This window comes from Halichoerus grypus, chromosome 8 (assembly GCF_964656455.1).
Source record: "Halichoerus grypus chromosome 8, mHalGry1.hap1.1, whole genome shotgun sequence".
Taxonomy (NCBI): Eukaryota; Metazoa; Chordata; class Mammalia; order Carnivora; family Phocidae; genus Halichoerus; species Halichoerus grypus.
The window spans coordinates 135,440,614-135,467,346 of NC_135719.1; positions in this window are offsets into that span (position 1 = coordinate 135,440,614).

Below are 26,733 nucleotides of genomic sequence, written 5' to 3' on the forward strand. Positions count from 1 at the left end.
TATGCAGAAATTGATGAACCATACAGGTAAATCATCTGTTCCCTCCCCACAAACATACTCAATGTAGCATGGTGGATAAAAGGCAGGGTAAACACAAGTAACATTCTTACTCAGAAAGAGGGATAATGGGAGGCCTACTGAGGCCTCTGGGCCAAAGCAATTCTGAAACACTGCTCTGCAGATGTTTGAAGGACTTGCAGCCCTGGGAATAAGGAATGCTGGTTGGTTAGGTCCTGGCTCTCCTCCCTAAAAATAGCAACTTAGTATTTTGTCATTCGTGGTTCTTGTGCCAGAGGGAAAAGAGAGAAATGGCAGAACCATGATTTGGCTCTAAAAGTTTCTGCATATGTCACCTTGTGCTCATTAAATCCACCAAAGCAAATCACACGGACAAGCCCAGCATTAACGGGATGGAGAAGTCTGCTCCTCTCATAGGGAACTTTGCAAGTTACACAGCAGTACTTTGGATGTAAGATCCTCTGAAGTGGGGGTAGAGGAGGGAGAAAAAAAAAATTAAATGAATCTATGCCAGCGGATATTTTAATACAGAGTTAGGGACAACTTGGCCTTTTGCTCAATGAGTTAAAAAATCTTAAATTATTAATTTCTAAACTTCAAAATAGAATAATAACCTATGGTATAGGGAAATAGACAAATCTCCCTTATTTCTGAACAGCTAATACTGTATGTACTTTGGCTCCTTTTTCCTCATATAGATAAAAAATTAGTAAAAAGTTTGTATTAGAAGGAAGGTCCATTAAAAGTAAGATAGATCTACTTCCATTTTATTGTTGATGCCAGTTAGCTATTGCAAGTTTGACAGCACTAAGTGAACATTTATGCAACCAGATTTTATATGGTTTAAACAGTAACTAATAATAAAAATATTTTAAGGAAAAAAAGTGTTTACAAACATTCCAGGTCCTCCCATCTTGGACAAGGGTCAAGTCCTGTGCTCCTGTAATAAGAAGTTATTTTATTAGTTGTGCCCTTAGAAGATTACAGTTATTTCTTCCCATATCCAATTTTGCTTCCAAAATCTAAGAAGAAACATCAGAAGGTTTTTGTGTTTGTGTCTTCAAAACCTATGGCCCTACACTCAATTTTATTTTATTTTTATTCTGAAAGATACGGATGGGTCAATAAAGAACTAGAGAAAACTGAATTTCCTAGAGCACTCTGTGGCAAGGACACAAAGCTGTGCTGATTCACAGTATACTAGTTTTAAAACTATAGAGACTGCTGTTGGTCAGCAATAAAACTCAGAGGAAGTTGGGGTCAGAAGGAAAGAAACAGAAAAGAAATTCTATTATCTGATGGTAATAAAACATAATCCCTCAAAAGCTGGCATTGGTATAAGCCATCAGATCAAACCTGCCATGTTCTGAATGGAAACAAATAGCCTTTACCTCGGAGTTTGTTAGCCTCTGAACAGATGTCTGTCTATGCAGTAGAAGTGCTACAAAATACAGACCTACTTTCTGATATTTATTGATGCTTCTCCAAAATGAACTGCTAACAGAAATTTCATGACAGGGACTTTTGAAGAAGCGGTGGCAGAGGGAGACAATGCCTCAATAAGGTGAATCTAGGGGCGCCTGGGTGGCTCAGTGGTTAAGCTTCTGCCTTCAGCTCAGGTCATGATCCCAGGCTCCTGGGATCGAGCCCAGCATCGGGCTCCCTGCTCAGCGGGAAGCCTGCTTCTCCCTCTCTGGCTCCCCCTGCTAGTGTTCCCTCTCTCACTGTGTCTTTCTCTGTCAAATAACTAAATAAAAATCTTAAAAAAAAAAAAAAATAAGGTGAATCTAGCAATTGATTAGAGAGAGGCATAAATAAATGCATTCTTAGATTCATTTGTATCGTGCAACTTATCTGAGAAGAACAGATAAAAGCTAAGAAACATGTGATGTTACAGATGTCCTCATTGATGTTTGCACTGTGCTATCCTCATTTCTAAAATGTTTAAATTTGAGATGTGATTCACCCATCATAAAATTCGCTCGTGTAAAGTGTAGAATGTGTGGGTTTTAGTACTTCATAGAGTTATGCCACCATCACCACAATCTAACTTAGAATATTTTCATCATCTCCAGAAAGGAAATGTACCCTTTAGCAGTCACTACCCCCACCCCTAGTCCTAGTCAACCATGGATCTACTTTCTGTCTCTCTATATTTGCCCATTTGGACATTTCATTAAAATGGAATCATACAACATGTATCCATTTATGATTGATGTCTGTCACTTAGCATTACCTTTTCAAGGTCCATCCACGTTGTACCATAAATACTTTTTATTCCTTTTTGTTGCCAAATAACAGCCATTGAATGGGTATGCTACATTATGTTTACTTATTCCCCACTTGATGAACACTTGGATTCATTCTACCTTTTGGCTATTAAGAATACTTACTTTATGAACCACTATTTTTGTGTGGACACATTTTTCTAAGATTTTATTTATTTATTTATTTGAGAGAAAGAGAGACAGAATGACAGCAATAGCGAGAGAGAAAATGAGCAGGGAGGAGAGGGAGAGGCAGGCTCCCCACTGAGCAGGACACAAGGCTCTATCCCAAGACCCTGGGATTATGACTTGAGCCAAAGGCAGACACTTAACTGACTGAGCCACCCAGGCACCCCTGTGTGGACATGTTTTTATTTCTTCTGTGTATATGCCTAGAAGTGGAACTGCTGGGTCATATAGAAACTATGTTTAATCTTTCAAGGAATTGCCAAATTGTTTTCCAAAGTGACTGAATCATTTTGCTATCTGCATTTGCTATCTGCTGTCTGCATTTTGCATCTACATTTCAAATCTTTCATTTGCATAATCCTAACTCATTACAAGTGTGCTGGAATGCCAATGGACTATCTATGGATAAGGGTCAAATACTGGTTAATGGTGTAATAAAGTGAAGGTCAAATTAAATTAGCCCTGAAATCCCATAAGCCTCTTTTGAAAGTGTCAGTAAATAGTCTTCACAATTGCCATCATAACAATAAGCTGTGTAATTATAAGTTTATGTCCAAAGAGATTCTGGCTCTCATTAATACTTACAAAACCCCTGGGATTCAGGGAAGGAGACTTCATACTTTTAATTACAGCAGGATAATGTAGGTGCTATGAGTTGGTATGGTCCTGAGTCTATCACTGGGAAAGAAGGAAAGAGGATTCCCAGAGCAATGACAAATTGTACTAAGTGGCTAAAAATGTTTTACTTATCATATTTCAAAAGAGCAACTCTTTTAAGAATTTGATAGCATCGTGATAGGAAGGGAATCTCCCTCTTAAGGGAGATTAAGATCCAATATAAGTTAGTTAGTTGTTAATTCACTTTTGGAGATGGATCTAAAATTTAGAGACACCGATATATCCAGCTAAGAGTTTAAAAGGAATACCTCAAGGGGAAATTAATTGGCTTATTAAATGACTGAAACAAGCTCTAGAAATATTAGCCTTTTAAACGTCACAATTGCCTTTAAAAATCAAATACCCCCCAAAAAATCAAATAACATTATGAGGGATCCCATTTAGTTGTATATATTATTTGCCCAGATGCTCTTTATCAGCCATAAGAGTGGAGGATGGGAAGGGCAGGAGTTTGGAGGATCCACACTACCTCTCATGCCTTTTCAATGGCAATCTTTACAGCCATGAGCAATCGACTGTCCCGCTATGCACTGTAAGGAATATATAAACTGGAAATTTTTGAATTGGTCCCTATGATGTAGAGTCACAACCTTTACAAAAACTCTTGTTTTTGCTTGTTGTTGTTTTCTTGTGTTGGTTTCCTACATTAATTTATTTTGTTCCTTATCACTTGCTTGATCTGTATTTTTATTCTCATCTCCCACCATTTTTCATCTCATCCCATTGCATTTCCTCCTCCCATTTACACAGAGTGCTAACTCCTACAGCAAAATTTACTCACCATTACCTTCTGTGGGGCTCCCCAGAAATGAAATGGTTACACTTAGTACAGGTGAGCCAAAGACTGGCTGCTTGTTTATGTGTGCACGCCTGCACAACTTTCCTCAAGCTCTTTCCACCCTTCTACTTTTCTCTATATGTCACACTCCATGAGGTATAGATCTCATCCTGCTTGTTCTTAAAACACCCAGTAAAAGCAAGAGTTGTCCTCTGGAAATAGTCATTAAAAATCTATGTGCTTTATTGTCCTCGCAGTTATCTTTCTTTCATATCTAAACAGACACTGAAGTACATGTTTTCTCTATTGGATAGCCAGAGCTCGTGTTTTATTTAAAGAGGCTATCCTTTCATGAATTTTGCTCTTGAGATTACAGCAGGAACTCCAAAGTGCTGAATGTATGACTGAATTTCAATTGCATTTATATTATTTACAATAGCACCATAATCCAGAAAAAAATGGAGGTAATGCTATAAAATAATTAATGCTGTTTGAAAATAGAATATGGTAGACAATGGTTCCTACTTCAATCATCTGCAACCTACCTAGTGCACAATGTTCTGTATTCTATATCCAAAACTATCAATATATTTTTAGGTCTCTTAACCATGCAGAGTTGTGGAACCTCAGCTTGCGGTCAGGGGAGGTCTCTTGCCACTAATCAATAAAGAAAACTGAGCCATCTACCATAATAATGATATACCCCAATGTTTTCATTTTCAAATGGACTTGGTAATTAGTGACTACTTTGCTGATATTGTAAGATCATTATTAGCCTTCACTGCACTATCTGGCCCAGGTGTGAGTATGTGTTCTGGATTGCCAAGGATACCAGAGCAATTCACTTCTTACAGAGTGATTTCACACCAGGATTCTTGCTCCTCCTGGCCTGTGAAATAGCTGAAAAGGTTAAGGTGAAACTTTTTAAGTTAATATCATCTTAAAATATCTTTAATATTTTAATGTGAAATATACCATACATAGAAAAGAGTGTATTAATCATATGTGCATATTTTGGAATAAAATAAAATACATAAATCTATTTGCCTACCACCCAGCTAAAGAAATAGATAATTATCAGGGATTCAGAAGCACTCTGTGTGACTTCCCTATTTTTCGTTAATAAATTTCTTTTTTTTTTTTTTTTTAAGATTTTATTTGTTTGACAGACAGAGACACAGTAAGAGAGGGAACACAAGCAGGGGGAGTGGAAGAGGGAGAAGCAGGCCTCCTGCGGAGCAGGGAGCCCAATGAGGGGCTCGATCCCAGGACCGTGGGATCATGACCTGAGCCGAAGGCAGACGCTTAACGACGGAGCCACCCAGGTGCCCCCTCGTTAATAAATTTGTTGTTTTTGTTTGTAGTGCTACCATCCATGTATACATCATTTGACTTTAATGACTTACTTCATTTAATAAATTATTCCATGTGTATGCTTCTGAGTCATGCTTCTCTTGAATAATAGATATTTTTAATTTATCCGAGTTGATATGTATAAGTACAGTATATTCACACCTGCTACTTTGAACACACCACAGTGTGTTCATTCTTTATGCCATTGATGGGCAATTTGGGGTCAGAGGAAGACTAGAGAAGTCTGTGCCTTTACTGACCAAGCAGGCTATTTGAGGTGGACGAAGCAAGAGAAGAGAGTGATCCCTAGGCCAGGTAGCTGTGCTTCAAGGTCTTTTTTTTTAAGATTTTTATTTATTTATTGAGAGAGATAGTGATAGAGAGAGAGCATGAGAGGGTGAGAGTCAGAGGGAGAAGCAGATTCCCCGCTGAGCAGGGAGCCCGATGCGGGACTCGATCCCGGGACTCCAGGATCATGACCTGAGCCGAAGGCAGTCGCTTAAACAACTGAGCCACCCAGGCGCCCTGTGCTTCAAGGTCTTGTAGGTGATGGAGATTCACCGGTCTGGTGACTAATAATTAAAGGCTTGATTTCCACTTGATTGAAGGTCTTGCCAGTGTAGACGCCACCATGCTGCCCATCACCTGGGGCAGGTTGATCAAGTCTGCAGATGTGTCCTCACCAACTCAGGTTTCTCCATGGGCAGCTCCTGCTTCTTGGCTTTGTGCTGGTGTTTCCACCATTGGCTATGGTTCAGCCACTGTGCTGCCTGGCTCCATACAGCTGCCTTCTGCTCCTACCACAGGCCCAATAGGTGGGCAAAATCCATGCTGTGGGAGGTCTGCTTCTTCTGTCATCTTGTTTCTTGGTTTTTGTTATGCAAAATACTTCAAGGAACATCTTAGCATGTATTGCAAAAGAGTTTTTCTAGGATAGATACATCCTGTTTCATCAAGTCTAAGATGCCATCAATATTAAGATACAGATAATTGTTTTGCACATGTAAAAAAGAAAAAGATTCCAATTAAACTATATCACATTGCTTTCTGATGCATTTCATTTCAGAAATATTAAACTGAAAAAAGAATCTATTTTGAAATCAGTGAAACAGAGTACCTTGGAGTGGAATTGCTGAGCCATAGAGAATGCACATCTTCAAATTTACTAGGAATCATTCCAATGGTTTTCAAAAGTGGTTGCAGGGATTTACACGTCTACCTGCATGGTAGTAAGGTCTCTATCACCTTAGGTCTTCTTGCTTTCACTTTGTTTGCATCCACCACCTCTTATACCAGGACGGTAATAGATATAAATCTATATTTTAAACTTTACCAGTATTTTAGTGCTTCATTGCAAAGCCTCTAATCTGCAGTGCTGTTATAAACAGAAATTGCCAGTAATCTTTATTGGTAACGTATCCTTTTTAGCAAACAAAACTTGTTTAATTCGTTTTTTGTCATATTTTCTCTACTTTCACTCTATAAGTAAATCCTTGTTTTATTTTATGATTTAGCCTAATTTCACCTCTTCTTTGCTTCCATTCCAGATGCTCTCTGGAAGGGTCAAGAACTATCCTCTGATTTTAAGAAACCTCTTTATCCTATTTGATTATATTTATTTGTTTACATATTTATTGTGCCAAATAGATTGTAGCCTTTATAATTGTGATTACCATTTAGTATGTACTATGGATCTGCATATTAGTTGATTAAGAATTTAAGATGGGCAGCTGTATTTCCCTCTCAAGGGATTCATGTAGTCTGGTGGCCAAGATTGTGATAATAGCCTGACTTTCCTGTTTAGCTTTTGCTCTAGGACTTGCTTAGATTGTAATTGCTCCTCTCTAGCCTCATCCAGGTCCAAGGAACTCTAGCCTTTGTATTTACCAGCTACAGGTATGCACTGACCCATTACTATATAAATTGACAATAAGTAAGAAAAAGAACACTTATCATTATGTGTGGAAAAGGAAACATTCATACCTCATGCAATTAATTATAGATTTACCTCCTTTATATTTTTCAAATCTGTATCATCTCTTCTATTGTGTTACTTTAAATACAGAATGGGAGAAGATATTCACAAATGACATATCAGATAAAGGGCTAGTACCCAGAATCTGTAAAGAACTTATCAAACTCAACACCCAAAAAGCAAAGAGTCTAGTCAAGAAATGGGCAGAAGACATGAACAGACATTTCTCCAAAGAAGTCATACAAATGGCCAATGGACACATGAAAAAATGCTCAACATCCCTCAGGGATACAAATCAAACCACAATGAGATATCACCTCACACCTGTCAGATGGCTAAAATTAACAACTCGGGAAATAGATGCTGTCAAGGATGTGGAGAAAGGGGAACCTTCTTACACTGTTGGTGGGAATGCAAACTGGTATAGCCACTCTGGAAAACAGTATGGAGGTTCCTCACAAAGCTAAAAATAGAACTACCCTATTAGCCAGCAATTGCACTACTAGGTATTTCTCCAAAGGATACAAACATAGTGATTTGAAGGCACACATGTACCCCAATGTTTATAGCAACAATGTCCACAATAGCCAAAATATGGAAAAAGCCCAGATATCCATCAATAGATGAATGGATAAAGAAGATGTTATATATATTATATATATTTTATATAGTAATAATATTCCATTATATGTTTAATTCCCTTGTGTGTGTGTGTGTGTGTGTGTGTGTGTGTGTAATAATGGCATATTACTTAGCCATCAAAAAGAATGAAATCTTGCCATTTGCAATGATGTGGATGGAACTAGACGGTATTATGCTAAGCGAAATAAGTCAGTTAGAGAAAGACAAATATGATTTCACTCATATGTAGAATTTAAGAAACAAAACAGATGAACATAGGGAAAGAGAAGGAAAAATAAAATAATATAAAAAGAGAGAGGGAGGCAAACCAAAAGAGACCCTTAACTATAGGAATCAAACCACAGGTTGCTGGAAGGGAGGTGGGTGAGGGGATGGAGTAATTGGGTGATGGGCATTAAGGAGGACAAGTGATGTAATGCGTACTGAGTCTTATATGCAACTGATGAATCACTAAATTCTACCCCTAAAGCTAATAACACACTATATGTTGACTAAATTGAATTTAAATAAAAAATTAAAAAAACAACAACAACATGGATTTCTCTTGAATTACTGTGAGAGCTCTAAACCAGAGGCTAATTTTCATAAAACGAAACCTGTTTTTCCTTCCATGGGCTCCTTATAAGACCCTGAGAAGGACCATGACATTGTGGTCATGTCTTTATGTAAAATCTGCAAAAGTAAGCTGTGTAAGCCATAATCTGTTTAAAACACGGTCTCTTTCTCCTTTAATTCCTCTATCACACTTCTAAGTTGCTTCATTTGATTTGTTTGTGGGCATTTTTGGAATCTAGCTAGATGAGGGTTAACACTAAATACAAATATTAATGAAGATAACATAAAACATAACACAGACCAAGATAACAGACATCAAGGATCAACAGATTAATGAGTGACAATAATTTAAGTAGCATTTAACTTCAGGCACTGCACAAGAAAATTTGAAATGCTAGGAAATCTTAGAACTTGTATATGAAAGAAATTTGATAGAGATTTCATCAAATTTTACATGAAACCTAAAATATTTTTATGGCATTACTGATAATGAGTTACTAGCTTAAAGTAACTCTTCTGAATCATCAAGCTAAAAAGAAACAAATCAAATTTTAGTCATGCTACATGAAAGTCTAAAGCATCTTTTACTCTTCTCCATAGAGAAATATCACATGAAGAATCATTCAAAGAAAATGTAGTCAGGCTGAAGGAAAAAGGTATTACAAAAGAGTATAAATTAATTCCTATAAATAGGGTGTTACTTTTTATAAATTTTGTGATGTTTGTGTATAATATATCAACTTTAAAAAATTTGTATTTGTTGTGATTTCTTTTCATATTTGAAATAAATATTTACGTATGGATATAATTTTGCATTTTTTTTCTTAAATTGTTCCCCTCCCCCTTATATAAATTTCAGGACCTACACAAGTTGGAGGTACCATTGGTACCCTTGGGCTCTAACTGATTTCTCTTTCCCATACTACCTGCTTTCAATACATTTTCTGTGCTCCACTGACAATCTATAAAATCCAAAGCTCTTCTGCTACATGTATGTAATACATATTATAGAAAGGTCAGGAAATATATTTGTAATGAAGGAATGAATGACTTAATTAAGCAAACTATGCATTCTCCAAACATTGACTTTTCCCCCTCCCTTATTAGACTAATTGCCTGTTAAGGGGTTTTGCAACAAAATGTACATTACATACAGTAGGTCCTCAATAAGCTTTGATGAATTAGTGAATCAATCAACAGATTAATAAATCTATCAGTTGGGACACCTGGGTGGCTCAGTTGGTTAAGCGTCTGTCTTTGGCTTGGGTCCTGATCTCAAGATCCTGGTATCGAACCCCGCATTGGACTCCCTGATCAGCAGGGACTCTGCTTCTCCTTCTCCCTCTTCCTCTCCCCCCACCTTGTGCTCTCTCTCACTCACTCACTCTCTCTCTCTCAAATAAATAAATAAAATCTTTAAATATAAATAAATAAATCTGTAAGTTATGGAGTTACCTCTGTGTCCTGGTTGACTCATTTGTAATTTTACATACATACATATTACAATTTTTCTCTCTAGGATACCTGTAGACATTTTTTCCCTATCACTGTTTTTACTCTTAATAAAATTAAAAATTTTATGTGACATCTCTAAACAACAATATGATCTGATCAAACTAGATCTAAAAGACATACTAAAACAAGAGACAAAGTGAAGAGCTATTTCCCTTGTATTTTTTTTCATTATAGCAAAAAGACAGCATATTCATCTTTCCTTCCCTTTACCAGTGACAACTTTTTTCACATTCAAGAAATAATACAATTATGTAAGAGCTGAAAGGTATCTGTCTTCCTGAGTTAATAAAGGTAAAAATGGGTTTAAAACTATTGCTCAGATTGACTTTGGTACAAGAGAATAAGATAAGGGACAGCCAGTAATGATGAGACAGCTGATTCCAGGGCGCAGAAAGGTTCTGATGTCAGTAAGTAGATTTGACAGCCATTGTATGTTGAAAGAATACAAAGAAATTGAATTCTGTTTTTTAAAAATTTTGTTTCTCAGTAAGGTTTTTCTTTCATGAAGTCAACTAATAGGCACAGTATGGTGCCTAAAGTTAGAGAAGAATAATAGTAATAATAAAAATTAGGAACTCTATGTTCACATCCATTTCCCTGGCCCTGGCTGGACTTTTCTCTACCCAAATTCTCTAACAAAAGATCAAGCCTATAGGTAGAATAAATAGAATAAACCTTTTCTGGAGAAGAGCTCACTTCAGAATATTTTCTTGGGTATATTCACATAGTTAAATTCAGCTATGTATTTCTCGTATAAGAAATTTTTCTTGTTAAGGGTTTTAAAATTAGTGCCCTGAATAAATTGGCCTTTAAGGTTTCACCCCAATGAATTGTCCCTCTAACACATATTAATATACAACATGAGCACATTATAGTGTCAGATTGTTGATGTAATAAAAAAAGGAAACGTGCTAAGAGCCTGGGGGGAAAATAGCTCAAAATGGAAACTCCACTGACATCATCCAATAAAAAAAAGGCACCAAAGGTTCTGGAGTAATAGAATAGAGTCCATGTATTTCTCTTGGATATATGGATTACCTTCCAGTATTCTGCCCCTTCTTCTTCTTCCATACTCCTCCTTACTTCTCATATGCCAGCCCTTTTCCTCCTTTGAGAGATTTTTAAACATTTTTTTTTGTTAAGATTTTATTTATTTGTCAGAGAGAGAGAGAGCACAAGCAGGGGGAACAGCAGAGGGAGAGGGAGAAGCAGACTCCCCGAGTAGCAAGGAGCCCGATGTGGGACTTGATCCCAGGATCCCAGGATCATGACCTGAGCCGAAGGCAGACGCTTAACCGACTGAGCCACCCAGGTGTCCCACTCCTTTGAGAGATTTATTGAGTCATTTTAGAAAGGTCGAAAGTGTCCACACCATTTTTATTACTTATGAATATTGAGCTTAAAGATGAGGCTGAATATTTCACTTTTCAAAAGTGCTTTTGATATTAGACAATGAGCATATTAGAAAGATCTGAAATTAGGAACTGCCAAGATTATTACTCTTCTCCAATCAGTTTATTTGAATGGAAAAGCTTGTTATCTTTAAGAGTTTTATGGCTGAAATGATGTATGTGAAGATAAGTTAATTAAACTCTAGAAATATGCAAACATATTATTGCCAACCAGTTCAAGTCTTACAAAAATAATGTGAGAAAGCATTATCATTATTCCCATTTTGCTCATGAAAAGAAATTACCAGTTCACTCTTACCAAGCTATTACATTATGAAACTAGAATTGGAATTCAAAGCTTCTTTCTCATATGCCAACCCATATCAAAATATCAGTTGACAACAAATTCAAAAACAAGAGACATTTTCCATGATAATGACATCAATATACTAATAGGGTACCCTATATTTTTTCTTCTGCCTAAGAGATGATATTTCTAATTGTACTACCACTATACTTTTTGTTGTTATTTTGCCTTGTTTTACTATAGCAATGTATATATTTTTAATTCATCTCTGGTTGGGAATATTTCTTTCAGGAGAGATACCACTGATTTTTTTTTCCCTTTGGGAGTAATGTCCTTTCATCTTGTCATCTTTTCTTCTCTTAATAATAAGCTGGAAAGCTGATAAAACAGTGAAACAAATTTTCACTTGTCTTTTTTCTTCTTTCCAATCTTTGCAACTCATACTTGACAAATGTTTACCTTTTGCTTAGTTTAAAAAAAAAGGAAAGGAAAGAAAAAAAGACAGTCCGAGTACATTGTTCACCTTTTAGCTTTTGCCATTTGACAATGGAGACTATCAAACTGGTCCTGTTTTCCTTGAAAGTGTCGACTTGTTGCTATTGTGACAGTATGTTTCATACCAAGCCCATGGGGGTTTTGGATGGTAGAAGCAGGGACTATTCAAGTTTTTGAAAGACAAAATTGTCTTGTATTCTTCCCCTTTTCTTTTTTTTTTTTAAAGATTTTATTTATTTATTTGACAGAGACAGCGAGAGCAGGAACACAAACAGGGGGAGTGGGAGAGGGAGAAGCAGGCTTCCCACCGAGCAGGGAGCCCGATGTGGGACTCGATCCCAGGACTCTGGGATCATGACCTGAGCCGAAGGCAGTCGCTTAACGACTGAGCCACCCAGGCGCCCTTCTTCCCCTTTTCTTACAGATGTTATTTTATACATGAGATATTAACAAACCCCTTTGTCATCAAACATAATCCTACCCAGCAATGAAGTTTCCCAAACTCACTCTGAGACAGATGAAACTCTGTTAGAGACACCTGTGGGACAAGAATGGCTCCAACAAGAGCACAACCCTATAATTTGAAAAAATAAAAAGCTAACAGATAGAGAAAAACATTTGACCCAGATTTTGTATGTATGTGGGTAGCTGCCTGAGAACCTAAATATGTTTGAGTCACCCAAATTTATGAGGAAAAAAGAAATATCCTCAAATCTCTTCATCTGTCCCATGTGCTTGCATAGTATTGATAATAAAAGTAGTATGGCTATATATCTTAAATAGTCTCTAATTTATACAGATAGTTCATACACATTTATACACCATAGTCATCCAAAATAGACAATAATACAAATATGCCTAAGATTTTCATATGCTTATATAAAAAGAGACTGACTATTAATGAAACCTAAACAATGCAATAATACCATGCCACATCAAAGAGTGAGATCATGTTTTTTTTTTTACTCAAATGAAGTAGCAAAAGGAAATCAAAATATATTAAATATCGGTTACCAAACAACCAAACCTCTACTGCATTTTTTTCCCTCAATTTTTAGCTACCACTGGAAATTTAGTGACTGAAAAAATGACAAAAGGAGTGGTGGATGGTAGTGGGAAGTAAGCTTTCTCATTTTCCTGAGCTATCAATCAGAATAACAAATCAGTCAAAAAAAGAACATCTAAATTGTTTCATCTCTTCCTTTCCATACACACTCATTTTTTGTAAGTGAAATAGTAGGTGGAAAAAGGAAGGAAGGAAGTATGGAAGGAAAGAAGGAAGAAAGGAAAGGAAGAAGGGAGGAGGAAGAGAAAGAAAGAAAGAAGAAAGAAAAAGAAAGAAAGAGAAAGAAAGAAAGAAAGAAAGAAAGAAAGAAAGAAAGAAAGAAAGAAAGAAAGAAAGAAAGAAAAAGAAAGATGGTGCTTTCACAGAGGAATATTATTCACATGATGGACTGAGTGAGAAATAACTAGGTTGGTTGATCTTTGAAGATATTGAGAAAGCTAGCTTTCAATGACTTATAACCAACTCAATCTTTAAAAAAAAACTTCATACATTATTAGATTATAATACTAAATACTTTCCAGGCTGTCCCATAAAAGAATAGGTACATTATCTCAAATACTACTTGTCAAATACTACTTGCCTGGCAGCTGGAAGTTGTATAAAGCATTAATGAAAAGATTGAGACCTTTCTCCTTTTAAGCACAGATATTAACTGAGTACCTGCTATATGCTAAACATTGTAATTGTGAACAAAACATGCAGTGAGACCAACAGCATAGTATTTCCACTGTAATTATTTATTCTGAGACCATGTCTTCTCTGGTTTACATTTTTTGCTCTTTTTCAGATGCTTTAACAGCATAGGTGTCAAGAACACTTAATTAAAAAAAAAAAAAAACTTTAGTTGAGTTAATCAGATTATGAATAAAAACTAGGGCTGATAAAAGTAAGCAGTGTTAGCTCTCCCTAGGAACAAACCCCACAACTTCAACAAAATAACATAAACATGTATATTTTTGCTCACACGGTGGTCAGATGTAGCTTTGGTGTTTGTCTCCATCTTCTAGCTCTCTAATCTGGAATATGTGTCTTCTAAAATTGCTTCAGAAGGTCAAGAAAGGACTATAAGATCATACCTAAGGTTTTTGACAACCCGCTCTGGAAGTGGCTTGCAGTACCTTCATGCACATCCCACTGATTAAAACCTGTGACCTGGTCCCCACCTAATAGCAAAGGAGGCCACCAAAAGATTTTTGGTGAAATAGTAACAGGCTCTGTCACAGGGTGTCCGTCTGGCCATTGAGTTTCCTTTTGCTTCTTGCCTCCTCTGCCCAAAGTTCCGTCCATTCACTGCATCCAGCTCAATGTCAAGTCTCTCTGGGAAAAACACAGTCTTCTCTATTGAATTTGGATGTGGCTCTTTTTGGTGGGATAACCTATCAGCCAATAAGACTGTACTTATAATAACTAACAAGTTATTTGTACTTTCCATACACATACACACATACACACACACAGAAGGGTGGAGTGGGAACGGGGTAACTACGATAAAAACTCAAATTCAGAAATAAGAATAAAGAGAAACACATAAAAGGCATTGGATTGTGGTTATGTGAAAATCATGTAGGGCAAGAATAGGAATGCTTTTGTTCTATAGCATCAGGGGAACCTGGATGGTTTGATTCTTACTGTCCTACATACCCCTAATGTGACATATTAAGATTGCTACTGCAGGCCTCTTTTTATTGAAGGAGGATATTTTTCCCTACTCAGTTATCTGAACATATATTGAATGACCATACTTCTTAGTTAGTGCAAATTAGGATAGCTTCCAAATGGTAAGGTACATCTGTTTTACAACTTCTTATTTAATAATGTAGGAGCATTGAATGATGACCCTCAGAATCACCATCCTAATAAAGGGCCACAGAACCATCCCATTCACAACACATTAACCCCAGGGCAAGATTTCTACAGGACACTCTCCAACATAGGTTGTGACTCCCTGCTTCCACTCTTTTGAAGTTTTATTCCTAGTGACTTATATACTACTGCCTAAATCTCCCCTCAGTGTGGTCCACTGTAATGGGAAACTTGAGCTGAATTTTTGTAGTAATGACAAGAATGTCACAGAGATTTTTTACTGGGTAAAGTGCAGTTGCACAGTATTATATAGTGGGTGTCTAAAGTCAGTGTCAAGGCAATCATCAGATATTGGTGAAATTACTTTTGTAAAATCTCTTAGCAAGTCTTGGGAGACTACCATACAGTCTTTCAGTTGAGTGACTCCAACAGAGCCATTTTCTTTTAGGTTTGGATTTGGCCATTATTTTACTGGTTTATCATCAGGTGAGTTAGGCGGATTAAGATTAGGGTATGTGTTGAAAAAAAAGTGTATGTATCTTTAAGCACTAGATTAATCATCCAGTTAAGATTCTCTCCCTATAAGAGTGGTGAGGAAGCTCAGTCTCACTCAGAGACAGAATGGCTTGCACATGGGCGCCTGGGTGGCTCAGTTGGTTAAGCGACTGCCTTCGGCTCAGGTCAGGATCCTGGAGTCCCGGGATCGAGTCCCGCATCGGGCTCCCTGCTCAGCAGGGAGTCTGCTTCTCCCTCTGACCCTCCCCCCTCTCATGTGCTCTCTCTCTCTCTCTCTCTCTCTCAAATAAATAAATAAAATCTTTAAAAAAAAAAAAAAAAAAAAAAAAAGAATGGCTTGCACAATTTAAATTTTTATTTATTTCCTCTCTATGCTTCTTTGCAAAGCATAAATAGTTGATTTTAGGTTAGTTAAGTGCACATAGAATGAGACTTCATAGAGATTAGGCTGCCTGCATCAGAATGATTGCTGTTTAGAGACAATTTTGAGACATACCACATTCCTGTGGATGCAAATACCTTTCCATATCTCAAGTCATCTTGCAATTGCATTTTGAACCGCTGCAAAATTTCAGGAAATATCTTATATAAAGAATCAAGAAAAACTTATATAACATTATATATATATTTAATGCGCACACATATATTGCTTGCTATATTTAACCTTAAGCACAATTGAATTGGAGAATGAGGATATAATGGTTCTATGGAAAAAAAGTGTTATATAAATCAGAGGCTATAAATGCACTACATATAAAAAGTCCTAGTGCAATTTTAAAATTTAATAACTTTGGATGAACCTATGACAGAAGCAAACGGCAAGTATCATGTGAAAGCATATTTCATAGACTCTAATGCGAATATTTAATGCCTTTTTATTTGGTGCTTACTGGGCTCTCAGAAAGTAATGCATTATTGGCCCATTAGTTTTCGTAAAAGCAATGGTCAACATTAAACTTACCTTCCTGTAGTTTTGTAGCATTACATTTTTCCTGATCTTTGATGGTGACAATTTCTACCATGCCTTCTTCCAGCATTATGTTGCTTTTGCTATTCTGTTCTGAATACTTGACAACTGTAGGCAATTTTATTTTCAGATCAATTTACATGTTGACCAATTTCTTGACATCTTGTTTGCTTATTCCCAAAGCAATGCATCTATTTGAACTTTAGTAAAATTTCACTTTGCTCATCAGAGGACATTATTTAGCATGTGCTGAGTACTCACTATGACTGAAAACTATACTAGATGACAAACTGATCTTTATTTGTCTTACCCCTTCTAAATTTCCATGAAGTTATTATTTTCCTTGAAATTTAAGCAGAAATGATTATCTTCTCTATTAACTCGTAACTTTCTGGTAATCCATCTGTTTTGGTTTTTTTTGTTTTTTGTGTGCTATTGTTCCACACTAATCAATCTAATACCTAAGGCCAGGAAAAATCCCCATCATATACTCCTTTTAGCCTAACATGTGAGGGGGTAAAGATTAAAATGTATTAGCAAGAGGAAACAGCAGAAAGATTTTTCCTTTGTTTTTCCATACAGAAAGAAATAAAAACATTAATAAAAGCCTACTTTACAGAGGTGTGGGTAGCATTAAGAGAACAAACAAAAGATGGTAGACACCAAGGGATTAGTGACAGAGGGAAGTAATCACCACCCTGAAGCTGAAGAGATAATGGAAGGAAATAGAATTACCAGAGTCCAGTGGGAATAGGGCATTTGGCAGATGGAGCTGTAGTTATATGAGGATATAGCTACTGCCAAAAATGTAATTTTGATGTAAAAAGGGAACAAGGAAGACATAATCTTCCTTTGTCTCCCCTCTTGCTCTTATGTCTTACTGCTGTTTCTCATGGGAAGAACCCAAAAAGAAACCAGCCAGCAATTGTACCTTGGGGATGCAATCTATAAGGTTCATTCTCCTAGATATGGAACAAGGCAGAGAAGTATGGAGAAGACTCCAGTAGGACAAAAGGGAAGATTACCTGGCAGTTACAGGGACCCCAGGGGTTATCTCTTCACTGAGAGCCTCACAAGGCCTGTCTCATCTAGGACATCTTCCTCATAGTAGGCAATCATCTAGTGTTCATAGAACCTGAATGACTCTCTGTCTTCTCAGACTCACCCAATCACAGCATGAGGGTCATAAAAGGGAAATATTCATTAGTCCTGTTCAAACAAGAACATTCAAAATGCTTTACATAACTGGCACTTTGTCAGGGAACACTGTACTCATTATCCTTTTCAGAAAAATATTTATAAAGGGGAACATTTCAGCCATGTCATTTGTAGGGGTCTACTTCCTCCTGGGTAACCTCATTAAGGCCATCAGTTATAGCCATGTACTGTTATCTTGAGGATTCTAAACCCTCCATGTTTCAAGGTCCTTGGATTTTAGAAGGTTAGTTCCCATGGCAGGTCAATGATCAGTCATGCTAATCCTTGCCACGCCAAGCAATTATCTCCCACCTCCAGGATGAGTCATTGATCTTTGACCTTTTGACTCCTGTCCAGAAAGCTGTGGTAGGTGCTAGACCAGATGACTGATTCATCCTACAAGTAGTCAAGCATATAAAAGTAAATGACCCCACTGGGCACACACAAGGCCATCTGGAACAGACTTTACTGGGGGTGCTGCTCAGAGACAAGTAGTTAGGTTTTCCACTCAAGTCCTAAGAGGCAGCTTATAGGAATCTAGCAAGGCCAGACATCAGACTTTAGTAAGGGATTCTACCTTGCATTGTTGTACATTAAGATGCATGATGATGAAGGAAATATCAGCTTCTCCCCTAGAGTGACTGGCATATGTCAAAGCCTGGGTTTGCATTTCTATCTTATTCCAGTTATGGCTGATAGAGCATCAGCCTCTCTCTGATATGATCTGAGGCCAGATGCAACTGTACAACATGGCAGAATGAATTGGCATATCAACCACCTCACACTTTTATCAAGATGAGCTGAGCTCAGATGCAGCCAATTTCCAAAGGAGCATAACACATAGAACATATGTGTGCTGCCAAGGAAGACTCAGAAAAGAGAAGAAAAGTTGATGGAGAGGCAGAGAGAAGGGAGAGGTCCTTAAGTGAAGTCCTTAAGTAGGCGAGAGAGTAAAGGGGTTGGAGCAGCGCGCCACTCAATGTTCTAAGAAGCAACTAGTAGAACCTACTTTAGTTTCTGAGAAAAGAGTTTACAAAAAATATAAGGCACACATAAGAATCTCTAGCCAGGACTGCCTTGTTAGAGACCCCTGCTCTGACCTCTGACCCAGCGCCTGGCTGTGATGGCTGACAGCATGGCCGCTGTGACCCATACACAGACGTCTACTTCTGCCACCACCTTTGTGAGAGGAATCTGTATATTAGCTTCACTGCTTGAAGCATGATCTGGCTTGGCGAGCTCCTGTTGTATGCAGGTCCAAATAGCCGGAGAGGACATGGAGACCACGGGTTGCTTCTAACTTGGAGAGGTGTGGATTACTTATATGTGAGAAATTTCCCAAAATGAGGAAGGGCGCTCAAAGATACCAAGTGGTCAAAAAGACATAACAAATGTCTCTGCTAGTGTTGTTCTCATATTTCAAGGTTCAGAAATTTCTTGAATTTTTGAAGAAGACAAAAAGGGTTTAAAATGTATTCCTATACAACATGTATTCATAAAAATGGATTGGCCAATGTTAGAGGTCTTCATTTTTATTTTTGTCACCAATTTCTCCCTCCTTCCCCTCACTTTACACGTGGAGATGTGGATCTATATATTACATACATATATACTATATGTATGTATAGAGATTTTATATATATTTATATATCTACATTTACATATATACATGCATGCACACACACACAAATTTTCTTATCTTCATAAGACTTGAAATGGAATCAGCATTCACATATGGATAGATAACAAAGACCTTAGTAAAGTTTTATTCTGTCATTCTACATTAAGGGATTTAGGCAACTTTCGTTCAAAGTAAGCACATTATGTCAAACACATTTTCAGGTTCAATGTTTGTCCTTGTTTGCTTACTTTAGTTCTGAATGATGATTCCTATTTCTAGAGCAATTGGAAGAATTTGTAGTCATAGGACATGGTTTGCACAAACAAATATATATTTAAAAGATCTTTTTAAACCTATATTCAACCTAAGCAATACCAAATAGCTCATTATTTTACTCAGTGATCCGTTAACATAAAATTCTTTATTTAAACTTATACCTACTTAAAGTCTATACTAGCCACTGAATTAATATATTTGCATAATAGAATGTCTCTCTTTGGGATAATAAAACCTTATGTTTTATGCATTCAAAACTTTTCAGGAGTCATCTTTTATTTTTTTTCTCCTAACCTAAAATAAAACTCTAATTAGAACAAAAGTATACTTTTTGGTAGAATATTTAACATGATTTAAGCAGGGGATTTATCAGATTCTCAAATAAAACTTTGAAGAATCAATATAACATTCTGAGTTCCAACTTTATTGTTAATGACTTTTCTTTTGCAGACAAATTCACTCAGCAGCTTTAGTTAACTCAAAAATTTCTATGCAGAAACACTTTGGCAATGTATAATCAAAGGAGTCACTTTAGCTCTGTAAACCCCCAGGATCATTCCATACACACGATTTTGGGAGCAACTCGAACAGGCTTTAAGGACTCTGATAACCAGTCTCCACTGAGGAAATTTCTGTGCCCAAAGACAAACCAACATCCCCTCTCCCCCTGACTCTGAGGATCTTTTAGTAGCTATGGTTACACCCTAAGCATCATCAGTGAATTACTCTGGGAAAAAGCCTAGAGTAACAGAGACTAATTATTACTTCCAAAATTAACTACGGGAGATAAATCTCAGTAGAACCAGCATCCAGGTGAGAATTGGCCTAGGCTGGATAGATGAACGAAAAAAAAAATGGCATTTGAAGTATGGTAAGTTGTCTAGTGTCAGTTGATGGACAAAGGAAATTAGGAAAGATTAAGAGGGCCAGTAACTACTCAGAATTCGAAAATTCCAGAATCTACAAAATTGTGGAGATATGTTTGCCAAACATTTCTGTTTCTTTATCAGAGTGATATGAAGGCCCTTACTATCGCCAATTTTCTCCAACCCCAACTTACACATACATACATATGTGTACACAGACACACTCCACAGATTTATCCATTGATATTTGGCTTTGGTGATACATATATATTTGGACATATTTTTTTTTTAATTATGAATGTCTTCAAAGATATTTAAGGGACTTGAGCATCCAATGGTTAAGGTTGGGTACTTGGTGTAAGTAGTTCATTATTCTTATCAGATTGCTTTTGTTTGTTCATTTTTGCCACATTAATTCATACTGAAGTTCAACTAACTATGAGAAATTTTGCAGAATCTTAGGAATGCCAAAATGAAAACAAACAAACAAAAAAAACTGAAACCACTAAATCAGAAGTTCCCGGTATGAATAATGACTTTGCTAGTTCTTATCTGAGCAAAATACTTAATCTCTCTGTGTCTGGAATTCATGTGAAGAATTGGGAATAATGATATCTCACCCAGAGAGTGGGCAGAAGATGAAAGTTAGTCATGCATGTAAGTAAGATAACTGGAATGTATAATAGGGGCAAAATAAAAAGTTAATCATCTCTCATTCGATCTGTCCTCTGGGTATGAAAATTATGGGAAGGGTATGGGACATGTAAAGAAAATATTTTAATTAGAGTATGACAATTTCTAATAGGGAAGTATGATATGGAAGAGAAAAAAGTGCACAAAAGTTAGAATGACCATTTCCCTGGGAAGAATTTATTTATCTGGTTTTTGAGTTATAATAAAGTTGGGATTTTTCACACCTTACAAATAACAACATATTTGCTTTAATGAGGGTTCTGAAGTGCAGACAGGGAAGATAGTGACATGAAACATTTGCTAAGTATCTTGGGGTGCGGTGGGGTGGGGAGGAGGCATTCTGTAAATAGACATCAAGACTAAGAACACCTTTGCTGATTCACTCTTTCACTAATCGGGCATCTCTCATGCCAAAATATGTGCTAGAAGGTAGGGTTCCAGAAGAATGGAGAACATTGAGAACTAATTTAATGAATCCAAGCCTGTTTAATGGCCAATCATCTACCCCTTAAAACTTGGAATCTTGCAGGTGAGCATCAGTTTACATATATGACTTGATGCACACCCATCCATCCCACTCCACATAGACATACACATTTTTTGAATTAGGAAGAGGAACAAGGTATCAAGTATAGAATATCAAGTATTGGGCTTTCATTATTTCTCTCTATATGTAGATTTAAGAACCTCAGGAGAAGTTAATAGTTAAGAGAAGGCATATATATATATATATATAAAACTATCACTGAGAGGGAGAAAAGAAGCAACCAAGGAATTAGGAAATGATCTTAGAATAGAAAAATACTACCAAGACTGCCAGTCTATGATGAGATAAAAAGCAAGTACTAGAATTAAATCAACACACTAATTTCTTCACCAAGATAGTATTGCTACCAAAAAATAGAAAGAAATCAGCTTTACATTCTGGCACAAGCTCCTTGGCTCATTATGGCCTGGTAGCAAAGATTTTGCAGACCCACAGTTCATTGCTGGCTCCACTTTGAGTAGCAAAGCCATGGAGGACAAGAAAAGAGAGAATTTTAAAAGGGGTAGAGAGTGGATAGCTATGTAAAATGCTGCATAATTCAAGCAAGATAAAGGCTAAAAAAAAAAAACTCACCTTATTTGGTAGATTATGGCTGGCAATCTTGGAAAGAAGAGTTTGGGGAGAGAAGTAATGTGAACAGGCTGGTTACTGAAAAGAATAAAAATGTGTGTGTCATTCAGGTCTGTATTCCAGCTTCTTGCATGATACCTGGTGGCTGGTAAGCATGAAATGGGAAAGTTAGAAGAATGGAATGAGATAATTATGAGACCATTATTATTCTACATCCGTCATTTATAAGCTATTCAAAGGAGGTTAAAGAGAGTTGGCCAACCATGATTCTGCATTCCCAAATATTATCAGATAGTTTTGAAATACAATAATAGGTTAATTATAATCATCATAATTTTACTGGTCAAAGGAAGAACCATGACCACCCTATCCTTCACTTACATGCACACACCTGCACACAAACCTGGACTGGTAATTTGGAGTTGGTCATGGGTCCAGAATAATATGCTCAAAATACAACCTCAATTGAATAGAGTACAGGGAAGGGACAGACTTTGAGCTCCATGGTGTTTATTTGTTCCACACAGAGCATAATGAATATATAGGTGAATAGCTAGGATTCTCTGTTAGCTTCTGAATAATTAGTGTATCTTACATTCAAGAATGGACACTAAGAACACATTTATCTTGATGAGCACTGAATAATACAGAGAACTGTTGAATCCCTGTATTGTACACCTGAAACTAATATAACACTGTATGTTATCTACACTGGAATTAAAATTTTATAAATAAATAAATAAATAAATAAATAAAATGAACACCAAAACTGAATCTAGGTATATTTGAATGATACTGTCTTGGACCAGTCAAGCTTCCAAAGCTTGAGCCTGAAATAAGATGAGAAGGAAAATCTAGTAGTTAAAGGACACAAGTAACTTGATTCTGGATAACAACTTATACCAATAGCTCATGTTGGTAGCTATCAGACACTGTTTTCTTTTAACCTGTACTGCAATGAGAATGTGGGAGTGTTATTTGTAGTAGCGTCTTATTCTCTTTGATTTCATTAATTTAGATATAGTAAAGGGCTATAGGCACATAAGTGAATCCATATGTGATAGTGTAATCTTTTCAGTAAAAGAAACCATCCTAAGAATAGATTATTGATTTAGGAAAAGAGGGTCAAGAGATGCTTTAGAGAAAGTCTTACATAATTAGTCATGGATTTCCAGAGTCTTTTTGAAGTAAATTAATAAAAAATGTCCACTGCAAATAAGAAACATTTCTGAATAAACCAATTTGTCTCCAAAACCAACATTGTCCAACAGACTTTATGGCACTGGTGACTATGTTGTGTGTCTGTATCTGAACTTTTATATGTGGTTAGTGTGATGGTGAAACTGAATTTTAATTTTACTTCATTTTAATTGACTTAAATATAAGTAATTGCATGTGGCTGGGGGCTACCATCCTGAACAGTACAACCCAAGACCTTAAAAAGAGCTGAGCAAAGTTTGGGAATTAGTCATTTTGACTCTAATCCTGCCAGTCCTGTCCTCTCAATGAGAAATTAGCAACCACCAATAAAGAGAATCAGTTGCATTTAGGAATCCAGTCCTAGAGCAGATCTACAGCTGCCTAGTAGGTGTTCGTAGGACCCAAATCTCGATATTAATTTGGCCAAATAGAGAAATCATTATCCTTTGGTCCTAAATGAAAGATAATCATCTGAAGTTTGTATTTTTTTATCTTCTTTTATGGAGAAAGTTTAGACACAGTGTTCAGCATAATCCGAGAATAAGACTGGTGGGAGAGAGGGAAGCATAAAAGAAATGCTAAGTGTCATATGGTGATAATTATCTGTCAGACTACTGTTTATCTAGGCTTCTGTTTCCTTTATCCTTACTTCTGGCTTTCTAATGAATCTCATAATTTGAATTTTAACAAACAGCATATGGCCAACATGCTGTAATACATTTAGCCAGCTATACATGGCCATTTTCTTTGCCTTTTTAAGCAGATAGTATCCACATGGAGATTCCATGGGGTTTTTTTCTTTATGCTGTTTAGCTTGTAGCTTTATTGCTACTCTCATTATTACAAATGATAAACTTGTACATTTTATTTTTATTTTTCTTCACAAAATGATGCTCTGGCCACATTCACCCTTTGTTCCCCTTTTCAAAATATTTTTGTATTTTTAGTCAACTCATAAATGGAGCTTGATTTAAATTAGGAAGTATTGATAAAAATTAGAGAAAAAAATTTAAAAACTAAAAACATCTACAGTGTAAGCTCTCAACTAATATATAGTTAACATTTTACCTGATGCATATATTTTGAATGAAGTTGATATTTATTTTTGGTAAATCTTTTTTTTTTTTCTTTTTAGATTTTATTTATTCATTTGAGACACAGAGATACAGAGAGAGAGAGAGAGCATGAGCAGGGAGAGAGGCAGAGGGAGAGGGAGAAGCAGGCTCCCTGCTGAGCCAGGAGCCCGATGTGGGGCTCGATCCCAGGACCCTGGGATCATGACCTGAGCCGAAGGCAGACGCTTAACCATCTGAGCCACCCAGGCGCCCCGATTTTTGGTAAATCTTATCTCAACATGCTCTTTGGGGCTCCTGGGTGGCTCAGTCGGTTGAGCATCTGACTCTTGATTTTGGCTCAGGTCATGATCTCAGGGTCGAGAGATTGAACCCTGCATTGGGCTTGCCCTCTACCCCTTCCCCCCCTGCTCATGTGCTTTCTCTCTTTCCTTCTCTAAAACAAAACAAAAATGCTCTTTAAAAGCTTTGGAAGGAAGTAGTTCCTACCCATTCATTCAGTGGCCTAGGAAGTAGGGTAAAGAGGAACATGCTGATATTCAATAGAATATAGTAGCCCCAGAGGGTATCCACACACTTTCAGATGGATTTACCACCTGAGGTTGAATGGCATTAAATTCAGGAGTTGGTGCAGTCCATTGATCTCAGGATCTTGATCATTGCCTGTTCGGAAATATTCTGTTCTTCCTTTTAATCACTTCCAATTTGCATAGAAACAGTGATCAGGAATGACTTCCCATTCATTCTCTGAATAAAAGGTGCTTGAGAAATCATGAGTCAGCAGCATGCACCAAAGCCACGCAGACCCATAGTTAGTTGGCTGGTTGATTCATGGAATGACACTGTCTATGTAATATAAAGGGGAGTCTGGGTTACTCAGCAGTCATGTCAGGTTAATATAAACTGCTCTTCTGAGAGGCTGCGACCAGCCCCAGGTCAGTAATCATCAACAAATAAGGATTTTGAAAAGGTGCCTAGATCTAGTGAATGCAGTTACCTCAAGTAAAATACTCAGCAGTCACATGCAGGATATGATTCCAGCAGCAGCAGCAAATTTCAATACAGCATACTGCCCTAGAAAATACAGTAACACCAGGATATGTTTAATGGCAATAATGGGTTAAGTTGCCAGCAGAAGCTCTTCCTAGTTTCTCTTTAGATTTATAATAGACACCACCATTTTTCTTTTCACAGATGTACTGATCCATTGGGAGTTCAAGATTGATGCCATCAATGGGTTCTTGCAAGAGGAATTTGAAAGTAGTCTTCTATATTTCAAAGGATCTAAAATCTGTGAAGGTTTTCCTCGAAGTTACAATAGGAATGGAAGCAATGTCATATAGTCCAATCTCTTGGAATTATGGAAAAGCTGATGTTTTTGCTTTAAAAAGTCAATGGAGTCTGATATTGAAAGATAAGGATCACAATAATGAAGTTAAATTCTCAAGATGCTAGCAATAACTAAATTTATAAAACTAGATATTTTGGCATCCAGTCTTCAAGTTTCCAAATGAAATTAATAAGGAAAATGGAGATGGGAAATTAAACCCTTATTTGACATTTCCATTATATTACAGGAAAGCAGTGAAGTGTTGTGTTTATAGCACTCTAGAGCCAGACTATTCAGTTTTAACCTTCAGGCTTAACCATGTACTAAACTTATGGGGCCCTGGGCGTGATTTAATTTACAGAAGCTCTGTAAAAATGTTTATGATAGTAAGAGCACCTACTTCACAGGGTTAATGTAATTATTAAATGAGTTAATACATGTAAACACTTAAAAAATAACTGGCAACCTAGAAAAACATTTACCAAAGTATTTATTATTAATATTATAAACATATAGCTATATAAAGTCAAACTAATCCTAATTAGCCCTGGTTCCAGAGATTAATAAAGATGTGTAGGAAAAAAAAAAGTATGATTAGCCAATTCCCTGGTCACCTCTGAATGCTTTTGAATTCTTCATTTATATAAGTCATTTATACTTCCTTGAAATCATTTCAGAAAATGGCGTCTTCCTTTTTTCTTATGTCCCCCCCACTTGATTCTCTGAAGATCTTAAAATTTATGGAGTTTTCATTAAGAATTAGTCTTACGGCAGCTAAGGGGCCTCATTCAACAGCCTAAGATTTTGCATTATCTTTGTGTAGAACAAAAAACTATGTGTTGGAA